The following is a 21,360-nucleotide window of genomic DNA, read 5'->3' on the forward strand; positions in this document are numbered from 1 at the left end:
AGTGATTCAGCTGTTGTTCGCTGATGATACAGCGGTGGTGGCTGATTCATGTGAGAAACTGCAGAAGCTGGTGACTGAGTTTGGTGAAGTGTGTGAAAGAAGAATGCTGAAATTAAATGTGAATAAGAGCAAGGATATTAGGTACAGTAGGGTTGAAGGTCAAGTCTATTAGGAGGTACGTTTGAATGGAGAAAAACTGGAGGAAGAGAAGTGTTTTAGACATCTGGGAGTGGATTTGGCAACGGATGGAACCATGGAAGCGGAAGTGAATCATAGGGTGGGGGAGGGGGCAAAAATTCTGGGAGAGTAGAAGAATGTGTGGAATTCGAGAACATTATCTCGAAAATCAAAAATGGGTATGTTTGAAGGAATATTGGTTCCAACAATGCTATATGGTTGCGAGGCGTTAGCTATCGATAGAGTTGCGCGGAGGAGGGTGGATGTGCTGGAAATGAGATGTTTGAGGACAATATGAGGTGTGAGGTGGTTTGATCGAGTTAGTGATAATAGGGTAAGAGATATGTGTGGTAATAAAAAGAGTATGGTTGGGAGAGCAGAAGAGGATGTTTTGAAATGGTTTGGTAATATAGAGAGAATGAGTGAGGAAACATTGACCAAGAGAATATTTGTGTCAGAGGTGGAGGGAACGAGGAGAAGTGGGAGACCAAATTGGAGGTGGAAAGATGGAGTGAAAAAGATTTTGAGTGATCGGGGCCTGAACATGGAGGAGGGTGAAAGGCGTGCAAGGAATAGAGTGAATTGGAAGGATGTGGTATACCGGGGTAGACGTTCTGTCAGTGGATTCAACCAGGGCATGTGAAGCATCTGGGGTAAACCATGGAAAGTTCTGTGTGGCCTGGATATAGAAAGGGAGCTTTGGTTTCGATGCCTTATTACATGACAGCTAGAGTCTGAGTGTGAAAGGACCGGGGCCTTTGTTGTCTTTTCCTAGAGTTTCCTCGCACACATGAGGGAGGAGGGGGTTCTTGTTTCATGTGTTGCGAGGTGGCGATGGAAATGAATAAAGGCAGACAGTATGAATTATGTACATGTGTATATATGTATATGTCTATTTGTTTGTATATATATGTATACGTTGAGATATATAAGTATGTATATTTGCGTGTGTGGACGTGTATATATATACATGTGTATGTAAGTGGGTTTGGCCATACTTCTGTCTGTTTCCTTGCGCTAACTCGCTAACGCAGGAGACTGCGACAGAACGAAAATAGAAAATAAAAATGAATTTATATATATATATATATATATATCGAGGATGTAAGGCATGTGTACGTGTAGGAGGAGAGGAAAGTGATTGGTTCTCAGTGAATGTAGGTTTGCGGCAGGGGTGTGTGATGTCTCCATGGTTGTTTAATTTGTTTATGGATGGGGTTGTTAGGGAGGTAAATGCAAGAGTTTTGGAAAGAGGGGCAAGTATGAAGTCTGTTGGGGATGAGAGAGCTTGGGAAGTGAGTCAGTTGTTGTTCGCTGATGATACAGCGCTGGTGGCGGATTCATGTGAGAAACTGCAGAAGCTGGTGACGGAGTTTGGTAAAGTGTGTGGAAGAAGAAAGTTAAGAGTAAATGTCAATAAGAGCAAGGTTATTAGGTACAGTAGGGTTGAGGGTCAAGTCAATTGGGAGGTGAGTTTGAATGGTGAGAGGCTGGAGGAAGTGAAGTGTTTTAGATATCTGGGAGTGGATCTGTCAGCGGATGGAACCATGGAAGCGGAAGTGGATCATAGGGTGGGGGAGGGGGCGAAAATTTTGGGAGCCTTGAAAAATGTGTGGAAGTCGAGAACATTATCCCGGAAAGCAAAAATGGGTATGTTTGAAGGAATAGTAGTTCCAACAATGTTGTATGGTTGCGAGGCGTGGGCTATGGATAGAGTTGTGCGTAGGAGGATGGATGTGCTGGAAATGAGATGTTTGAGGACAATGTGTGGTGTGAGGTGGTTTGATCGAGTAAGTAACGTAAGGGTAAGAGAGATGTGTGGAAATAAAAAGAGCGTGGTTGAGAGAGCAGAAGAGGGTGTTTTGAAATGGTTTGGGCACATGGAGAGAATGAGTGAGGAAAGATTGACCAAGAGGATATATGTGTCGGAGGTGGAGGGAACGAGGAGAAGAGGGAGACCAAATTGGAGGTGGAAAGATGGAGTGAAAAGGATTTTGTGTGATCGGGGCCTGAACATGCAGGAGGGTGAAAGGAGGGCAAGGAATAGAGTGAATTGGAGCGATGTGGTATACAGGGGTTGACGTGCTGTCAGTGGATTGAATCAAGGCATGTGAAGCGTCTGGGGTAAACCATGGAAAGCTGTGTAGGTATGTATATTTGCGTGTGTGGACGTGTGTATGTACATGTGTATGGGGGGGGTTGGGCCATTTCTTTCGTCTGTTTCCTTGCGCTACCTCGCAAACGCGGGAGACACCGACAAAGTATAAAAAAAAAAAAAAAAAAAAAAAAAAAAAAAAAAAAAATATATATATGGAAAGCTGTGTAGGTATGTATATTTGCGTGTGTGGACGTATGTATATACATGTGTATGGGGGTGGGTTGGGCCATTTCTTTCGTCTGTTTCCTTGCGCTACCTCGCAAACGCGGGAGACAGCGAGAAAGCAAAAAAAAAAAAAAGAAAAAAAAAAAAATATATATATATATATATATATATATATATATATATATATATATATATATATATATATTTTAACTTCCTAAATTGGGAAACAGGAGTCACGGGGGGAGTGCTCATCCTCCTCGTAGGCTCAGATTGGGGTGTCTAAATGTGTGTGGATGTAACCAAGATGTGAATAAAGGAGAGATAGGTAGTATGTTTGAGGAAAGGAACCTGGATGTTTTGGCTCTGAGTGAAACGAAGCTCAAGGGTAAAGGGGAAGAGTGGTTTGGGAATGTATTGGGAGTAAAGTCAGGGGTTAGTGAGGGGACAAAAGCAAGGGATGGAGTAGCACTACTCCTGAAACAAGAGTTGTGGGAGTGTGTGATACAATGTAAGAAAGTAAATTCTAGATTAATATGGGTAAAACTGAAAGTTGATGGAGAGAGATGGGTGATTATTGGTGCATATGCACCTGGGCATGAGAAGAAAAATCATGAGAGGCAAGTGTTTTGGGAGCAGCTGAATGAGTGTGTTAGTGGTTTTGATGCAAAAGACCGGGTTATAGTGATGGGTGATTTGAATGCAAAGGTGAGTAATGTGGGAATTGAGGGAATAATTGGTATACATGGGGTGTTCAGTGTTATGAAAGGAAATGGTGAAGAGCTTGTAGATTTATGTGCTGAAAAAGGTCGGGTGATTGGGAATACCTGGTTTAAAAAGCGAGATATACATAAGTATACGTATGTAAATAGGAGAGATGACCAGAGAGCGTTATTGGATTACGTGTTAATTGACAGGTGCGCGAAAGAGAGACTTTTGGATGTTAATGTGCTGAGATGTGCAACTGGAGGGATGTCTGATCATTATCTTGTGGAGGCGAAGGTGAAGATTTGTATGGGTTTTCAGAAAAGAAGAGAGAATGTTTGGGTGAAGAGGGTAATGATAGTAAGTGAGCTTGGGAAGGAGAATTGTGTGAGGAAGTACCAGGAGAGACTGAGTACAGAATGGAAAAAGGTGAGATCAAAGGAGGTAAGGAGAGTGGGGCAGGAATGTGATGTATTTAGGGAAGCAGTGATGGTATGCGCAAAAGATGCTTGTGGCGTGAGAAGCGTGGGAGGTGGGTTGATTAGAAAGGGTAATGAGTGGTGGGATGAAGAAGTAAGATTATTAGTGAAAGAGAAGAGAGAAGCATTTGCTGAGAAAAATATGCAAATGAATGAAAGATGTATAAAAGAAAGAGACAGGAGGTCAAGAGAAAGGTGCAAGAGGTGAAAAAGAGGGCAAATGGGAGTTGAGGTGAGAGATTATCATTAAATTTTAGGGAGAATAAAAAGATGTTTTGGAAGGAGGTAAATAAAGTGCGTAAGACAAGGGAGCAAATGGGAACTTCAGTGAAGGGGCCTAATGGGTAGGTGATAACAAGTAGTGGTGATGTGAGAAGGAAATGGAGTGAGTATTTTGAAGGTTTGTTGAAAGTGTTTGATGATAGAGTGGCAGATATTGGGTGTTTTGCTCGAGGTTGTGTGCAAAGTGAGAGGGTTAGGTAAAATGATTTGGTAAACATAGAAGACGTACTAAAAGCTTTGCGGAAGATGAAAGCTGGCAAGGCAACAGGTTTGGATGGTACTGCAGTGGAATTTATTGAAAAAGGGGGTGACTGTGTTGTTGACTGGTTGATAAGGTTATTTGATTTATGTATGATTCATGGTGAGGTGCCTGAGGATTGGCTGAATGCTTGCATAATGCCATTGTACAAAGGCAAAGGGAATAAGAGTGAGTGCTCAAATTACAGAGGTATAAGTTTGTTGAGTATTCCTGGTAAATTATATGGGAGGGTATTGATTGAGAGGGTGAAGGCATGTACAGAGCATCAGATTGGGGAAGAGCAGTATGGTTTCAGAAGTGGTAGAGGATGTGTGGATCAGGTGTTTGCTTTGAAGAATGTATGTGAGAAATACTTAGAAAAGCAAATGGATTTGTATATATCATTTATGGATCTGGAGAAGGCATATGAATGAGTTGATAAAGATGCTCTGTGGGAGGTACTAAGAATATATGGTGTGGGAGGCAGGTTGTTAGAAGCAGTGAAAAGTTTTTTTCGAGGATGTAAGGAATGTGTACGTGTAGGAAGGGAGGAAAGTGATTGGTTCTCAGTGGATGTAGGTTTGCGGCAGGGGTGTGTGATGTCTCCATGGTTGTTTAATTTGTTTATGGATGGGGTTGTTAGTCAGGTGAATGCAAGAGTTTTGGAAAGCGGAGCATGTATTCAGTCTGTTGTGGATGAGAGACCTTGGGAAGTGAGTCAGTTGTTGTTCGCTGATGATACAGCGGTGGTGGCTGATTCATGTGAGAAACTGCAGAAGCTGGTGACTGAGCTTAGTAAAGTGTGTGAAAGAAGAAAGCTAAGAGTAGATGTGAATACGACCAATGTTATTAGGTACAGTAGGGTAGATTGTCAAGTCAACTGGGAGGTAAGTTTGAATAGAGAAAAACTGGAGGAAGTAAGGTGTTTTAGATATCTGGGAGTGGATCTGGCAGCGGATGGAACCATGGAAGCGGAAGTAAATCATAGGGTGGGGGAGGGGGTGAAAATCCTGGGAGCCTTGAAAAATGTGTGGAAGTCGAGAACATTATCTCCGACAGCAAAAATGGCTATGTTTGAAGGAATAGTGGTTCCAACAATGTTGTATGGTTGCGAGGCGTGGGTTATGGATAGAATTGTGCGCAGGAGGGTGGATGTGCTGGAAATGAGATGCTTGAGGACAATATGTGGTGTGAGGTGGTTTGATCGAGTAAGTAATGTAAGGGTAAGAGTGATGTGTGGAAATAAAAAGAGCGTGGTTGAGAGAGCAGAAGAGGGTGTTTTGAAATGGTTTGGGCACATGGAGAGATGAGTGAGGAAATATTGACTAAGAGGATATATATGTCGGAGGTGGAGGGAACGAGGAGAAGTGGGAGACCAAATTGGAGGTGGAAAGATGGAGTGAAAAAGATTTCTTAGCGATCGGGGCCTGAACATGAAGGAGGGTGAAAGGCTTGCAAGGAATAGAGTGAATTGGATCGATGTGGTATACCGGGGTCGACGTGCTGTCAATGGATTGAATCAGGGCATGTGAAGCGTCTGGGGTAAACCATGGAAAGTTCTGTGGGGCCTGGATGTTGAAAGGAAGCTGTGGTTCGGGCATTATTGCATGACAGCTGGAGACTAAGTGTGAGCGAATGGGGCCTTTGTGGTCTTTTCCTGGCGCTGTCTCGCGCACATGAGGGGGGAGGGGGATGTTATTCCGTGTGTGGCGAAGTGGTAATGGGATGACTAGGGGCAGACGGTGTGAATTGTGTGCATGTGTGTATATGTGTGTATCTGTGGGTGTACATATGTGTGTACGTTGGGATGTGTGGGTGTGTATGTTTGCGTGTGTGGACGTGTGTGTGTGTGCATGTGTGTGGGGGTGGGTTGGGCCATTTCTTTCGTCTGTTTACTTGCGCTACCTCGCAGGCGTGGGAGACAGCGACAAAGCAAAATAAAAATTGATAAAATATATATATATATATATATATATATATATATATATATATATATATATATATATATATATATATGAATATGTAAATATATATATATATATATATATATATATATATATATATATATATATATATATATATATAGAGAGAGAGAGAGAGAGAGAGAGAGAGAGAGAGAGAGAGAGAGAGAGAGAGAGAGAGAGAGAGGGATGTATAAGGGATGGGGGAAAAAGAATACTTCCCATGCATTTCTCACAAATCATAAAAGGCGACTAAAGGGGAAGGGAGCGGGGGGCTAGAAACCCTCTCTTCGTTGTTTTTCAACTTTGTAAATGGAGAAACAAAAGAAGGAGTCATTCGGGGAGTGGTCATCCATCTCAAAGGCTCAGGTTGGGGTGTCTAAATGTGTGTGGATGTAGCCAAGATGAGAAAAAAGGAGAGATAGGTAGTGTGTAGTTGTAGTTTGGGAATGTCTTGGGAGTAAAGTCAAGGGTTAGTGAGGAGATAAGTGCAAGGAATGATTAGAACTACTCCTTAAACAGGAGGGTGGAAGAATGTAATAGAGTGTAAGAAAATAGACTCTAGATTGATATGGGTAAAACTGAAAGTGGATGGAGAGAGTTTTGGGAGCACTTGGGTTATTGTGTTAATAGTTTTGATGCACGAGACTGGGTTATAATGATGGGTGAGTTAAATGACAAGGTGAGTACTGTGGCAGTTGAGGGAATAATTGGTATACATGGGATGTTCAGTGTTGTAAATGGAAATGGTGAGGAGCTTGTAGATTTATGTGCTGAAAAAGGACTGGTGATTCGGAATACCTGGTTTAAAAAGAGAGATATACATAAGTATACGTATGTACGTAGGATAGATGGCCAGAGAGCGTTATTGCATTACGTGTTAATTAATAGGCGTGCAGAAGAGAGACTTTTAGATGTTAATATGCTGAGAGGTGCAACTGGAGGGATATCTGATTATTATCTTGTGGAGGCGAAGGTGAAGATTTATAGAGGTTTTCAGAAAAGAAGAGAAAATGTTGGGGTGAAGAGAGTGGTGAGAGTAAGTGAACATGGGAAGGAGACTTGTGTGAGGAAGTACGAGGAGAGACTGAGTACGGAAAGGAAAAGGTAACAACAAAGGACGTAAGGGAAGTGGGAGAGGAATGGGATGTATTTGGAGAGGCAGTGATGGCTTGCAGAAAAGATGCATGTGGCATGAGAAGCGTGGGAGGTGGGCAGATTAGAAGGGGTAGTGAGTGGTGGCATGAAGAAGTAAGATTATTGGTAAAAGAGAAAAGGGAGGAATTTGGACGATTTTTGCAAGGAAATAATACAAATGACTGGGAGATGTATAAAAGAAAGAGACAGGAGGTCAATAGAAATTTGCAAAAAGTGAAAAAGAGGGCAAATAAGCGTTGGGGTGAGAGAATATCATTAAGTTTTAGGGAGAATGAAAAGATGTTTTGGAAGGAGGTAAAGTGCGTAAGATAAGGGAACAAATGGGAACATCAGTAAAGGGGGCTAAGGGGGAGGTGATAATAAATAGTGGTGATGTGAGAAGGATATGGAGTTAGGATTTTGAAGGTTTGTTGAATGTATTTGATGATAGAGTAGCAGATATAGGGTGTTTTGGTCGAGGTGGTGTGCAAAGTAAGAAGGTTAGGGAGAATGAAATAGTAAACAGAGAAGAGGTAGTAAAAGCTTTGCAGAAGACGTAAGCCGGCAAGGCAGCGGGTTTGGGTGTTATTGCAGTGGAATCTAATATAAACGGGGGTGACTGTATTGTTGACTGGTTACCAAGGTTATTTGATATATGTATGAATCATTGTGAGGTGCCTGAGGATTTGCAGAATTCTTGCATAGTGCCATTGTACAAAGACAAAGGGGATAAAAGTGAGAGCTCAAATTACAGATGTATAAGTTTGTTGAGTATTCCTAGGAAATTATATGGGAAGGTGTTGACTGAAAGAGTGAAGGCATGTACAGAACATTGGATTAGGGAAAAGCATTGTGCTTTCAGAAATGGCACAAGATGTGCAGATCAGGGGTTTGTTTCGAAAAATGTATATGAGAAATACTTAGAAAAGCAAATGGCTTTCTATGTAGCATTTATGAATCTAGAGGAGGCATATGATAGAGTTGATAGAGATGCTCTGTTGAAGGTATTAAGAACATATGGTGTGGGAGGGAAATTGTTACACGCAGTGAAGTGCTTTTATCGAGGATGTAAGGCACGTGTACGTGTAGAAAGAGAGGAAAGCGATTGGTTCTCACTGAATGTTGGTTTACGGCAGGGGTGCGTGATGTCTTCAAGGTTGTTTTATTTGGTTATGGATGGCGTTGTTAGGGAGGTAAATGCAAGAGTTTTGGAAAGAGGGGCAAGTATGCAGTCGTTCGTAGATGAAAGAGCTTGGGAGGTGAGTCAGTTCGCTGAAGATACAGCGCTTTTGGCTCATTCGGGTGAGAAACTGCAGAAACTGGTGACTGAGTTTGGTAAAGTGTGTGAAAAAGGAAAGCTGAGAGTAGCTGTGAACAAAAGCAAGGTTATTAGGTACAGTAGGGTTGGGGGACAAGTCAATTGGGAGGTAAGTTTGAATGGAGAGAGACTGGAGGAAGTGAAGTGCTTTAGATATCTGGGAGTGGATTTGGCAGCGGACGGAACCATGAAAGCGGAAGTTAATCATAGGGAAGGGGGAGGAGGCGAAAGTTCGGGGAGCGTTAAAAGATGTGTGGAAGCAGAGAACTTTATCTTGAAAATCAAAAATGTGAATGTTTGAAGAAATAGTGGTTCCAACAATGTTGTATGGTTACGAGGCGTAGGCTATAGATAGAGTTGAGCGGAGCAGGGTAGATGTGCTGGAAATGAGAAGCTTGAGGACAATATGTGGTGTGAAGTGGTTTGATCGAGTAAGTAATAATAGGGTAAGAGAGATGTGTGGTAATAAAAAGAGTGTGGTTGAGAGAGCAGAAGAGAATGTTTTGAAATAGTTTGGTCACATCAAGAGAATGAGTGAGGAAAGACTGACAAAAAGAATATATGTGTCAGAGATGGAGGGAACGAGGAGAAGTGGGAGACCAAATTGGAGGTTGAAAGATGGAGTGAAAAAGATTTTGAGTGATCGGAGCATGAACATGCAGGAGGGTGAGAAGGATGCAAGGAATAGAGTGAATTGGAACGATGTGGTGTCCCGGGGTCGACGTGACGTCAATGGATTGAACCTGAGCTTGTTAAGTGTCTGGGGTAAAACATGGAAAGTTCTGTGGGGCCTGGATGTGGAAAGGAAGCTATGGTTTCGGTGCATTATAGATGACAACTAGAGACTGATTGTGATCGAATGTGGCCTTTTTTGTCATTTCCTAGCGCTACCTCGCACATATGCGAGGGGAGGGGGTTGTTATATCATGCGTGGCGGGGTGGCCACTGGAATGAATAAGGGCAGACAGCATGAATTATGTACATTTGTATATATGTATATGTCTCTGTGTGTATATATGTATACGTTGATATGTATAGGTATGTATATGTGCGTGTGTGGACGTGTATGTATATACATGAGTATGTGGGCGGGTTGGGCCATTGCTCATGCATTTGCTTCCGGTATTTCGCTGAAGCAGGAGACGGCGAAAAGTATAATGTGAATAAGATATATATATATATATATATATATATATATATATATATATATATATATATATATATATATATATATATATATATATATATATATATATATATTATTACTATACTTTGTCGCTGTCTCCCGCGTTACCTAGGTAGCGCAAAGAAACAGACGAAAGAATGGCCCAGCCCACCCACACACACATGTATACACACACACGTCCACACACGCATGTATGAAAACCTATACATTTCAACGTATACATATATATACATACACAGACATATACACATATACATAAATACATAATTCATACTTGCTGCCTTTATTCATTCTCATCGCCACCCGCCATACTTAAAATGACAACCCCCTCCCTCCGAATGCGCGCGAGGTAGCGCTAGGATAAGACAACAAATGCTCCATTCGGTGGCGCTCAGTCTCTGGCTGTCATGTATAATGCACTGAAACCACAGCTCCCTTTCCACATCCAGGCCCAAAAAAACTTTCCATCGTTTACCCCAGACGCTTCACATGGCTTGGTTCAATCCATTTACAACACATCGACCCTGGTATACCACATTGTTCCATTTCACTCTATTCCTTGCATGCATTTCACACTCCTGTATGTTCAGGCCCCGATCATTCAAAATATTTTTCACTCCATTCTTCCACCTCCAATTTGGTCTCCCAGATCTCCTCGTTCCCTCCACCTCTGACACATTTTTCCTTTTTGTTAATCTTGCTTCACTCATTCTCTCCATGTGGCTAAACCATTTCAAAACACCCTCTTTTGCTTTCTCAATCACACTCTTTTTATTACCTCACATCTCTCTTACCCTTTCATTACTTGCTCGATCAAACTACTTCACACCACATATTGTACTCATACTTCTCATTTCCAACACATCCACCCTCCTCCGGACAACTTTAACTATAGCTCACGCCTCGCAATCCTACAACATTGTTGGAACCACCATTCCTTCAAACATGCCCATTTTTGCTTTCCGAGATAATATTTACGCCTTCCACAGACTTTTTAACGCTCCCAGAACTTTTGCCCCCTCCCCCACCCTGTGACACACTTTCGCTTCCATGGTTCCATCCGCTGCCAAATCCACTCCCAGATATGTGAAAGACTTCACTTCCTCCAGTTTTTCTCAACTCTTCTGAACCTAATATCCTTGCTCTTATTCACATTTACTCTTAACTCTCTTCCTTCACACACTTTACCAAACTAAGTCACCAACTTCTGTACTTTCTCACCAGAATCCGCCATCCGCGTTGTATCATCAGCGAACAACAACTGACTCATTTCCCAAGCCCTCTCATCCACAATAGACTGCATACTTGCCCCTCTCTCCAAAAGTCTTGCATTCACCTCCCTAACAACCCCATACATAAACAAATTAAACAACCATGGATACATCACGCAACCCTACCGTAAACCGACATTCACTGGGAACCAATCACTTTCCTCACTTTCTGCTCGTACACATGCCTTACATCCAGGTAAAAGCTTTCACTGCTTCTGGCAACTTACCTCCCACATCATATAATCTTAATTCCTTCCACAAAGCATCTCTGTGAACTCTATCCTATGCCTTCTCCAGATCCATAAGTGCAACACACAAATCCATCTGTTTCTTTAAGAATTTCTTGCATATGTTCTTCGACGCAAACACCTTATCCACACATCCTCTACCACCTCTGAAACCACAATGCTCTTCCCCAATCTGATGCTCTGTTCATGTCTTTACCATCTCAATAAATACCCTCCCATATAATTTCCCAGGAATACTCATCAAACTTATGCCTCTGTAATTTCAACACTCATCTTTATCCCCTTTGCCTCTGTACAATGGCACTATGCATGCATTCCGCCAATCCTCAGGCACTTTACCATGATCCAAACATACAATGAATATCCTTACCTACCAATGAACAACACAGTCACCCCCCTTTCTTAATAAATTCCACTGCAATGCTATCCAAACACGCCTCCGTACCGGCTTTCACTACCCCTTGTCTGTTTATCAAACCATTTTCCCTGACCCTATCACTTTGTGCACTACACGACGAAAACACCCTGTATCTCTCACTCTATCATCTAACACATTCAACAAACCTTCAAAATACTCTCTCCATATCTTTTTCACTTCATCACTACTTAATATTACCTCCCCATTTTCCCCATTCACCAATGTTCCAATTGGTTCTCTTGTCCTACGCACTTAATGTACCTCCTTCCCAAATATCTTTTTATTCTCCGTAAAATTTAAAGATACTCTCTCACTCCAACTCTCATTTGCCCTCTTTTTCACCTCTTGCACCTTTCTCTTGACGTCCTGCAGCTTTCTTTTATATATTTTCCACTCACTTGTACTACTTTCCTATAGAAATCGTTCAAAGGCTTCTCTCTTCTCTTTCTCTAACTATCTTACTCCTTCACCCCACCGCTCACTACCCTTTCTAATCTGCCCACCTGCCAACTTTCTCATGCCACATTTAGCTTTTGCGTAAGCCATCACTGCTTCCATGATTACAACCTATTCCTCCCCCACCCCCCTTACGTCATTTCCTCTCACCTTTTGTCATTCTACACTCAATCTCTCCTGGTACTTCCTCACACAAGTCTGCTTTCCAAATTCTCTTACTCTTACCACTCTCCTCTCCCCATCATTTTCTTTTCTTTTCTGAAAACGTCTACAAATCTCCACCTTTACCTCCAGAAAGTAGAGATCAGACATCCCTTCAGCTGCCCACACAGCACATTAACATCCAAAATCTCTCTTCTACACGCCTATCAATTAGCACGTAATCCAGTACCGCTCTCTGGCCATCTCTCCTACTTACATACGTATACCTTTGTATATATCTCTCTCTAAACCAGGTATTCCCAATCACCAGTCCTTTCTCAGCACAAATCCACAAGCTCTTCATCAATTCCATTTGCAACACTGAACACCCCATATACACCAATTATACCCTCAACTGCCACATTACTCACCTTGCATTTAAATCACCAATCACTAAGAACTAGTCTCGTGCATCAGAGCTACTGACACACTCACTCATCTGCTCCCAAAACACTTGCCTCTCATGATCTTTCTTCTTATGACCAGGTGCATAGGCACCAATAATCACCCATCTCTCCCCATCTACTTTTAGTTTCATCCATATCAATCTAGTATTTACTTTCTCACACTCTATCACATACTCCTACACTTATGCTTCAGGTGTAGTGCTACTTCTTCCTTTGCTCTTATCCTCTCACCAACCCCTGACTTTACTCCAAAGGCATTCTCAAGGCACTCTTCCCCTTTACCCATGAGCTTTGTTTCTTTCAGTGCCAAAAACATTTAGGTTCCTTTCCTCAAACATACGACCCCTTTCTCCTTTCTTCTCATCTTGTTTACATCCACACACATTTAGACACCTAAATCTGAGCCGTCGAGGAGGATGAGCACTCCCCGCATGACTGATTAGGTACAAGTCGCTAACATTTACACATACCGTTTGTGTGTGTGTGTGTGTGTGTGTGTGTGTGTGTGTGTGTGTGTGTGTGTGTATGCTTGTGTGTATGTACATTTTCTGATTTCTCTCTAACTCTTAATTTCTGGAAACCTACGGCCTACGTTCCATACCAAAAGGATGTCAGATATATTCACCAAGTGAGTTATATATTCCTTTTCATCACTTGAAACTTTTCAAAGTTGTACTGTACAAAATAAACACCGGAAGAAGAGGGTCTTTGATTCGTAATTTCGCTGCTGCTGTTTGACAGAGTCAAGTAATGTGAGGATGGCACCGTCAGACAGCGCACAGGTTATATCCACCCGCGCCAAGATCGTGTGGATGTGGCTGGCCGGTGTCAGGACACGCGACATCTCTCGTGAGACGTGCGTCAGTATGTCTACGGTGTACCGATGGATCCATCGGTGGCGGGAGGAAGGTACACTTGAATCCAGGCCGTACCGCAGCATGCATCAAGTCACCACCGTGCAGCAAGGTGTACATTCAGCCTATGCACACTTACCACCTCAGACAAGGACAATGATTGCTTTCCGCAGTGTTAGTCCATACAATAGTGCTCAGAGGGTAGGACAATGCCTACAGGGGAAATTACTGCACAAACCAGAGGTCTTTGATGAGGACCTTCTTAGTGAGTTGCATAAGAGGATGAAAAAGTCTTTGAATATTTTAGGAGAAAGAGAAATATTAGCTTCTGGCAGCTTCCACTTACTACCCTAACGCTCTGGCTGTCCAGACTTTATTACTCTCACAAAATAACTTGAAGGATGGACAGTGTAAACAATTTTTTTGTTTTGATTGTTTCGTTTACTTTACTGAAGATAATCAGAATCTTTCTGAAGTCATATCGTTCGTGAAATACCCAAGCTTGTAACAACGTTGCAGATTGTGATATGAGGCGATCGAGATGAAGTATAACTTGCATAATTGTATATATCTCAACTAAAAGTATTTACGTATTAAATTTCTCCATAAATTTCCACACGCTGATATCAAATGATAGCAAAAACTGTATTTATGGCGCTATCTGTTTTCCCTTTATGTTTACTATATGTTCTGATGATCAATATCTGCTGATGAAAGAGTATACAAGATGATTATAAGACCTATGGAAAAGAATCAAATTCTACTGGGAAGAATCCTTAAGACTTTATAATTCCAGTGCAGATAATTACTTACTGTAGGGATCAAATTCTAAATATTATCACTCGCAACGCAGGGTCGCCCGATATTGAAAGATGAAATCATTCTAGACCTCTGCAAAACAACTGCATCCAATAAAGTGCATATGAACGCGCACATTCATGGACCTTACAAACCCCTAACAGCCAGGATCGAGCCCGGGACCCCTGTGCAACAGGCGGGAGCAATACCGCTAGGCTATGATCGCCCCGGATAAGGAAATGGCTATTCGAAAACTATGTCCTCGAATACCTTTCGTCTGACGTTGGTGAGCAACGGGGTCTACAATAGTTTTTTCCCATCAGGCTCACACAGCCAGCAGATGTAATTTCAATGACCCTAACTGCACAATGCGGAGGTATATGAATACGAACAAAGTGCATATAAACACGCATCTTCATAGAACATACAAACCTCCAACTGCGCTCCCTCCTGTTGCAGAGGGGTGCCCTGTTAGATCCTAGCTGTTGGAGGTTTGTATATATGTACATATATGTATATATTTCATTCTTTTTTATTATACTTTGTCCTTGTCTCCCGCGTTAGCAAGGCAGCACAAGAAAAAAGACGAAAGAATGGCTCAACCGACCCACACACACATGTATATACGTACATGTCCATACACAGCACATACACATACCCATACATTTCAACGTATACATATATATGCATACAAATATATACATATGTACATAATTCATACTTGCTGCCTTTATTCATTCCTGTCGCCACCCGCCACACATGAAATGACAACCCCCTCCCCCCCTGCAGGTGCGCGAGGTAACGCAAGGAAAAGACAACAAAGGCCACATTCGTTCTCACTCAGTCTCTAGCTGTCATGTGTAATGCTCCGAAACCACAGCTCCCATTCCACATCCAGGTTCCGCAAAACTTTCCATAGTTTACGCAAGACGCTTCACATACCTTGGTTCAATCCATTGACAGCACGTCGACAATGGTATACCACATCGTTCCAATTCACTCTATTCATTGCACGCCTTTCACCCTCCTGCATGTTCAGGCCCCAATCGCTCAAAATCTTTTTCACACCATCCTTCCACCTCCAATTTGATCTCCCACTTCTCCTCGTCCCCTCCACCTCAGACACATATATCCTCTTTGTCAATCTTTCCACACTTATTCTCTCCATGTGGCTAAACCATTTGAAAACACCTTCTCCCGCTCTCTTAACCACACTCTTTTTATTACCACACATCTCCTTTACCCTTTCATTACTTACTCGATCAAACCACCTCACACCACATATTATCCTCTAACATTTTATTTCCAACACATCCACTCTCCCTCGCACAGCCTTCTCTATATTCCATGCCTCGCAACAATATAACATTGATGGGACCACTATTCCTTCAAACATACCCGTTTTCGCTTTCCGAACTAATGTTCTCGCCTTCCACAAATTTATAAACGCTCCCATAACTTTCGCCCCTCCCTCACCGTGTGACTCACTTCCACTTCCATGGTTCCACCCGCTGCCAAATTCACTCCAAGATACCTAAAACATTCACTTCCTTCAGGTTTTACCATTGAAACTTACCTTCCAATTGACTTGTCCCTCAACCCCACTGTACCTAATAACCTTGCTCTTATTCACATTTACTCTTAACTTTCTTCTTTCACACACTTTACCAAACTCAGTCACCAGCTTCTGCAGTTTCTCACCCGAATCAGCCTCCATCGCCGTATAATCAGCGAACAGCAACTAAATAACTTCTCAAACCCTCTCGCTCATAAGGGACTGCATACTTGCCCCTCTTTCCAAAACTCTTGCATTGACCTTCCTAACAACCCCATCCATAAACAAATTAAACAACCATGAAGACATCACGCAACCTTACCGCAAACCGATATTCATTGAGAACCAATCACTTTCCTCTCTTCCTACACGTACATATGCGTAATATCCTCGACAAAAACTTTTCACTTCTTCTAACAACTTGCCTCCCACACCATATATTCTTAATACCTTCCACAGAGCATCTCTATCAAATCTATCATATTCCTTCTCCAGATCCATAAATGCTACATACAAATCCATTTGCTTTTCTAAGTATTTCTCACATACATTCTTCAAAGCAAACACCTGATCCACACATCCTCTACCACTTCTGTAACCACACTGCTCTTCCCCAATCTGATGCTCTGTACATGCCTTCACCCTCTCAGTCAATACCCTCCCATATAATTTACCAGGAATACTCAACAAACTTATACCTCTGTAATTTGAGCACTCACTCTTATCCCCTTTGCCTTTGTACAATGGCACTATGCACGCATTCCGCCAATCCTCAGGCACCTCACCATGAGTCATACATACATTAAATAACCTTGCCAACCAGTCAATAATACAGTCACCCCCTTTTTTAATAAATTCCACTGCAATACCATCCAAACCTGCTGCCTTGCCGGCTTTCGTTTTCCGCAAAGCTTTTACTAACTCTTCTCTGTTTACCAAATCATTTTTCCTAACCCTCTCACTTTACTTCCACACACATTTAGACACCCCAAGGAGGAGGATGACCACTCCCCGCGTGACTCCTTCTGTTTCCGATTTTTAGAAAGTATATATATATATATATATATATATATATATATATATATATATATATATATATATATATATATATATATATATATATATATGAAGTCTGTTGGGGATGAGAGAGCTTGGGAAGTGAGTCAGTTGTTGTTCGCTGATGATACAGCGCTGGTGGCTGATTCATGTGAGAAACTGCAGAAGCTGGTGACTGAATTTGGTAAAGTGTGTGGAAGAAGAAAGTTAAGAGCAAATGTGAATAAGAGCAAGGTTATTAGGTACAGTAGGGTTGAGGGTCAAGTCAATTGGGAGGTAAGTTTGAATGGAGAAAAACTGGAGGAAGTACATATATATATATATATATATATATATATATATATATATATATATATATATATATATATATATATATATATATATATATATATATATATATATATATATATATATATGTATATATATATATATATATATATATATATATATATATATATATATATATATATATATATATATATATATATACATATATATATATATATATATATATATATATATATATATATATATATATATATATATATACATATATATATATATATATATATGTATATGTATATATATATATATATATTTCTTTTTTTTTTTTTTTTATACTTTGTCGCTGTCTCCCGCTTTTGCGAGGTAGCGCAAGGAAACAGACGAAAGAAATGGCCTAACCCCCCCCCATACACATGTACATACACACGTCCACACACGCAAATATACATACCTACACAGCTTTCCATGGTTTACCCCGGACGCTTCACATGCCTTGATTCAATCCACTGACAGCACGTCAATCCCTGTATACCACATCACTCCAATTCGCTCTATTTCTTGCCCTCCTTTCACCCTCCTGCATGTTCAGGCCCCGATCACACAAAATCCTTTTCACTCCATCTTTCCACCTCCAATTTGGTCTCCCTCTTCTCCTCGTTCCCTCCACCTCCGACACATATATCCTCTTGGTCAATCTTTCCTCACTCATTCTCTCCATGTGCCCAAACCATTTCAAAACACCCTCTTCTGCTCTCTCAACCACGCTCTTTTTATTTCCACACATCTCTCTTACCCTTACGTTACTTACTCGATCAAACCACCTCACACCACACATTGTCCTCAATCATCTCATTTCCAGCACATCCATCCTCCTGCGCACAACTCTATCCATAGCCCACGCCTCGCAACCATACAACATTGTTGGAACCACTATTCCTTCAAACATACCCATTTTTGCTTTCCGGGATAATGTTCTCGACTTCCACACATTTTTCAAGGCTCCCAAAATTTTCGCCCCCTCCCCCACCCTATGATCCACTTCCGCTTCCATGGTTCCATCCGCTGACAGATCCACTCCCAGATATCTAAAACACTTCACTTCCTCCAGTTTTTCTCCATTCCAACTCACCTCCCAATTGACTTGACCCTCAACCCTACTGTACCTAATAACCTTGCTCTTATTCACATTTACTCTTAACTTTCTTCTTCCACACACTTTACCAAACTCCGTCACCAGCTTCTGCAGTTTCTCACATGAATCCGCCACCAGCGCTGTATCATCAGCGAACAACAACTGACTCACTTCCCAAGCTCTCTCATCCCCAACAGACTTCATACTTGCCCCTCTTTCCAAAACTCTTGCATTTACCTCCCTAACAACCCCATCCATAAACAAATTAAACAACCATGGAGACATCACACTCCCCTGCCGCAAACCTACATCCACTGAGAACCAATCACTTTCCTCTCTTCCTACACGTACACATGCCTTACACCTCGATAAAAACTTTTCACTGCTTCTAACAACTTGCCTCCCACACCATATATTCTTAATACCTTCCACAGAGCATCTCTATCAACTCTATCATATGCCTTCTCCAGATCCATAAATGCTACATACAAATCCATTTGCTTTTCTTAGTATTTCTCACATACATTCTTCAAAGCAAACACCTGATCCAAACATCCTCTACCACTTCTGAAACCACACTGCTCTTCCCCAATCTGATGCTCTGTACATGCCTTCACCCTCTCAATCAGTACCCTCCCATATAATTTACCAGGAATACCCAACAAACTTATACCTCTGTAATTTGAGCACTCACTCTTATCCCCTTTGCCTTTGTACAATGGCACTATGCACGCATTCCGCCAATCCTCAGGCACCTCACCATGAGTCATACATATATTAAATAACCTTACCAACCAATCAACAATACAGTCACCCCCTTTTTTAATAAATTCCACTGCAATACCATCCGAACCTGCTGCCTTGCCGGCTTTCATCTTCCGCAAAGCTTTTACTACCTCTTCTCTGTTTACCAAATCATTTTCCCTAACCCTCTCACTTTGCACACCACCTCGACCCAAACACCCTATATCTGCCATATATATATATATATATATATATATATATATATATATATATATATATATATATATATATATATATATATATATATATATATATATATTTATATATATATATATATATATATATATGTATATATATATTTAATGGAGGTGGAAAGATGGAGTGAAAGTGATTTTGTGTGATCGGGGCCTGAACATGCAGGAGGGTGGGGGGAGGGCAAGGAATAGAGTGAATTGGAGGGATGTGATGTACCGGGGTTGACGTGCTGTCAGTGGATTGAATCAAGGCATGTGAAGCGTCTGGGGTAAACCATGGAAAGCTGTGTAGGTATGTATATTTGCGTGTGTGGACGTATGTATATACATGTGTATGGGGGGGGGGGGTTGGGCCATTTCTTTCGTCTGTTTCCTTGCGCTACCTCGCAAACGCGGGAGACATCGACAAAGTATAAAAAAAAAAAAAAAAATATATATATATATATATATATATATATATATATATATATATATATATATATATATATATATATATATATATATATATATATATATATATATATATATATGTATATAATTACTCATCAGGGGAGACACACGAGAGAAATATAAGTCAGTTGATATACATCGAAGAGACGAAGCTAGGACGCCATTTGGTAAAGATGCGATTGTCCAAAACATCCAACGAGAGTTCATAAACTTATCATTTCACAAATTTTATCGACAATAAAGTTATCTAATTTGTATTGACCATCACGAATATTATGATTATAATTCTTTGTGTATTCAATAATAGACGATTCAATGATATTTCTCATAGTAATAGAGTTAGAGTTAATAACTGAGATGGCGTTACTCCAGTCAGAAAATAATCATAGTTTTTAACGTGATTAAACTTATCAAAACACATACACAGAATTTTCCAGCAAGACCTATAGTGAGTTCATTAGGCTCCATCACGCATAAATTATCAAAATGGTTAGTTTCCTTATTAAGCCCTTTAGTGGGTAATGTATCAAATTTTAATATCTTGATCAATGTAGATTTAGTCAACAAGCTAAACAATATTAATGTGAATTTTGATTTCAAACTAGTTAGCTTTGATGTTTCCTCACTTTTCACTGAAGTTCCAGTTGATGACCTTTTAGAATATTTATTTAATGTCTTGGATGATATTCATTTACGTGTTTCAGAGTCTAATTTCATTAAACTGATAAAATTGTGTATAAAAGCCTGTGTATTTCAATGTAATGGAGTTTATCATGCTCAAAAATTTGGTATGGCAATGGGTAACCCTCACCTGTACTAAGTAATATCTATATGGAATTCTTTGAAATGAAATTACTAAATCATATTTTGCCTTCTAATGCAATTAGTTTTAGGTATGTAGATGATGTTCTTTGTGTTTGGCTAACAAATAAAAATTTACAAATCCTCTTACTTAGCAATTTGGTACCTTCAATCAAATTTACTGTAGAAAATGAAAATAAAGGTATGTTACCATTTTTAGATTGCATGATGCATAGACAAGGAAACAAGTTTAAGTTTAGCATATAGAGAAAACCCACCAATGTATGCTCATATATTCGTTATTACTCATCTAAACATGACAGAAATAAATTATCATCATTTCAATCTATGTTCCTTAGGGCATTACGTATTTGCAGTCCAGAGTTTATTGATGATGAGTTTGAGAGTATATATTATATTGGATCTAAGTTAAAGTACCCTAGATCTTTCATTGATAAATCCCTTAAGTTAGCAAAGAAATCATTTTATATAGTTTAGCTCAAACCTCCTATTGACACCAAGATTCTTTTAGTTCTCCCTTTCAATAACAATTTTACTTTGCTTCCCAGTTTGCTTAAACCCTTCAATGTAAATGTTTCCTTTAGCAACAATAACACTGTAAAGATT

The sequence above is a fragment of the Panulirus ornatus genome, chromosome 46, assembly GCF_036320965.1.
Source record: "Panulirus ornatus isolate Po-2019 chromosome 46, ASM3632096v1, whole genome shotgun sequence".
In the NCBI taxonomy this organism is placed as follows: domain Eukaryota; kingdom Metazoa; phylum Arthropoda; class Malacostraca; order Decapoda; family Palinuridae; genus Panulirus; species Panulirus ornatus.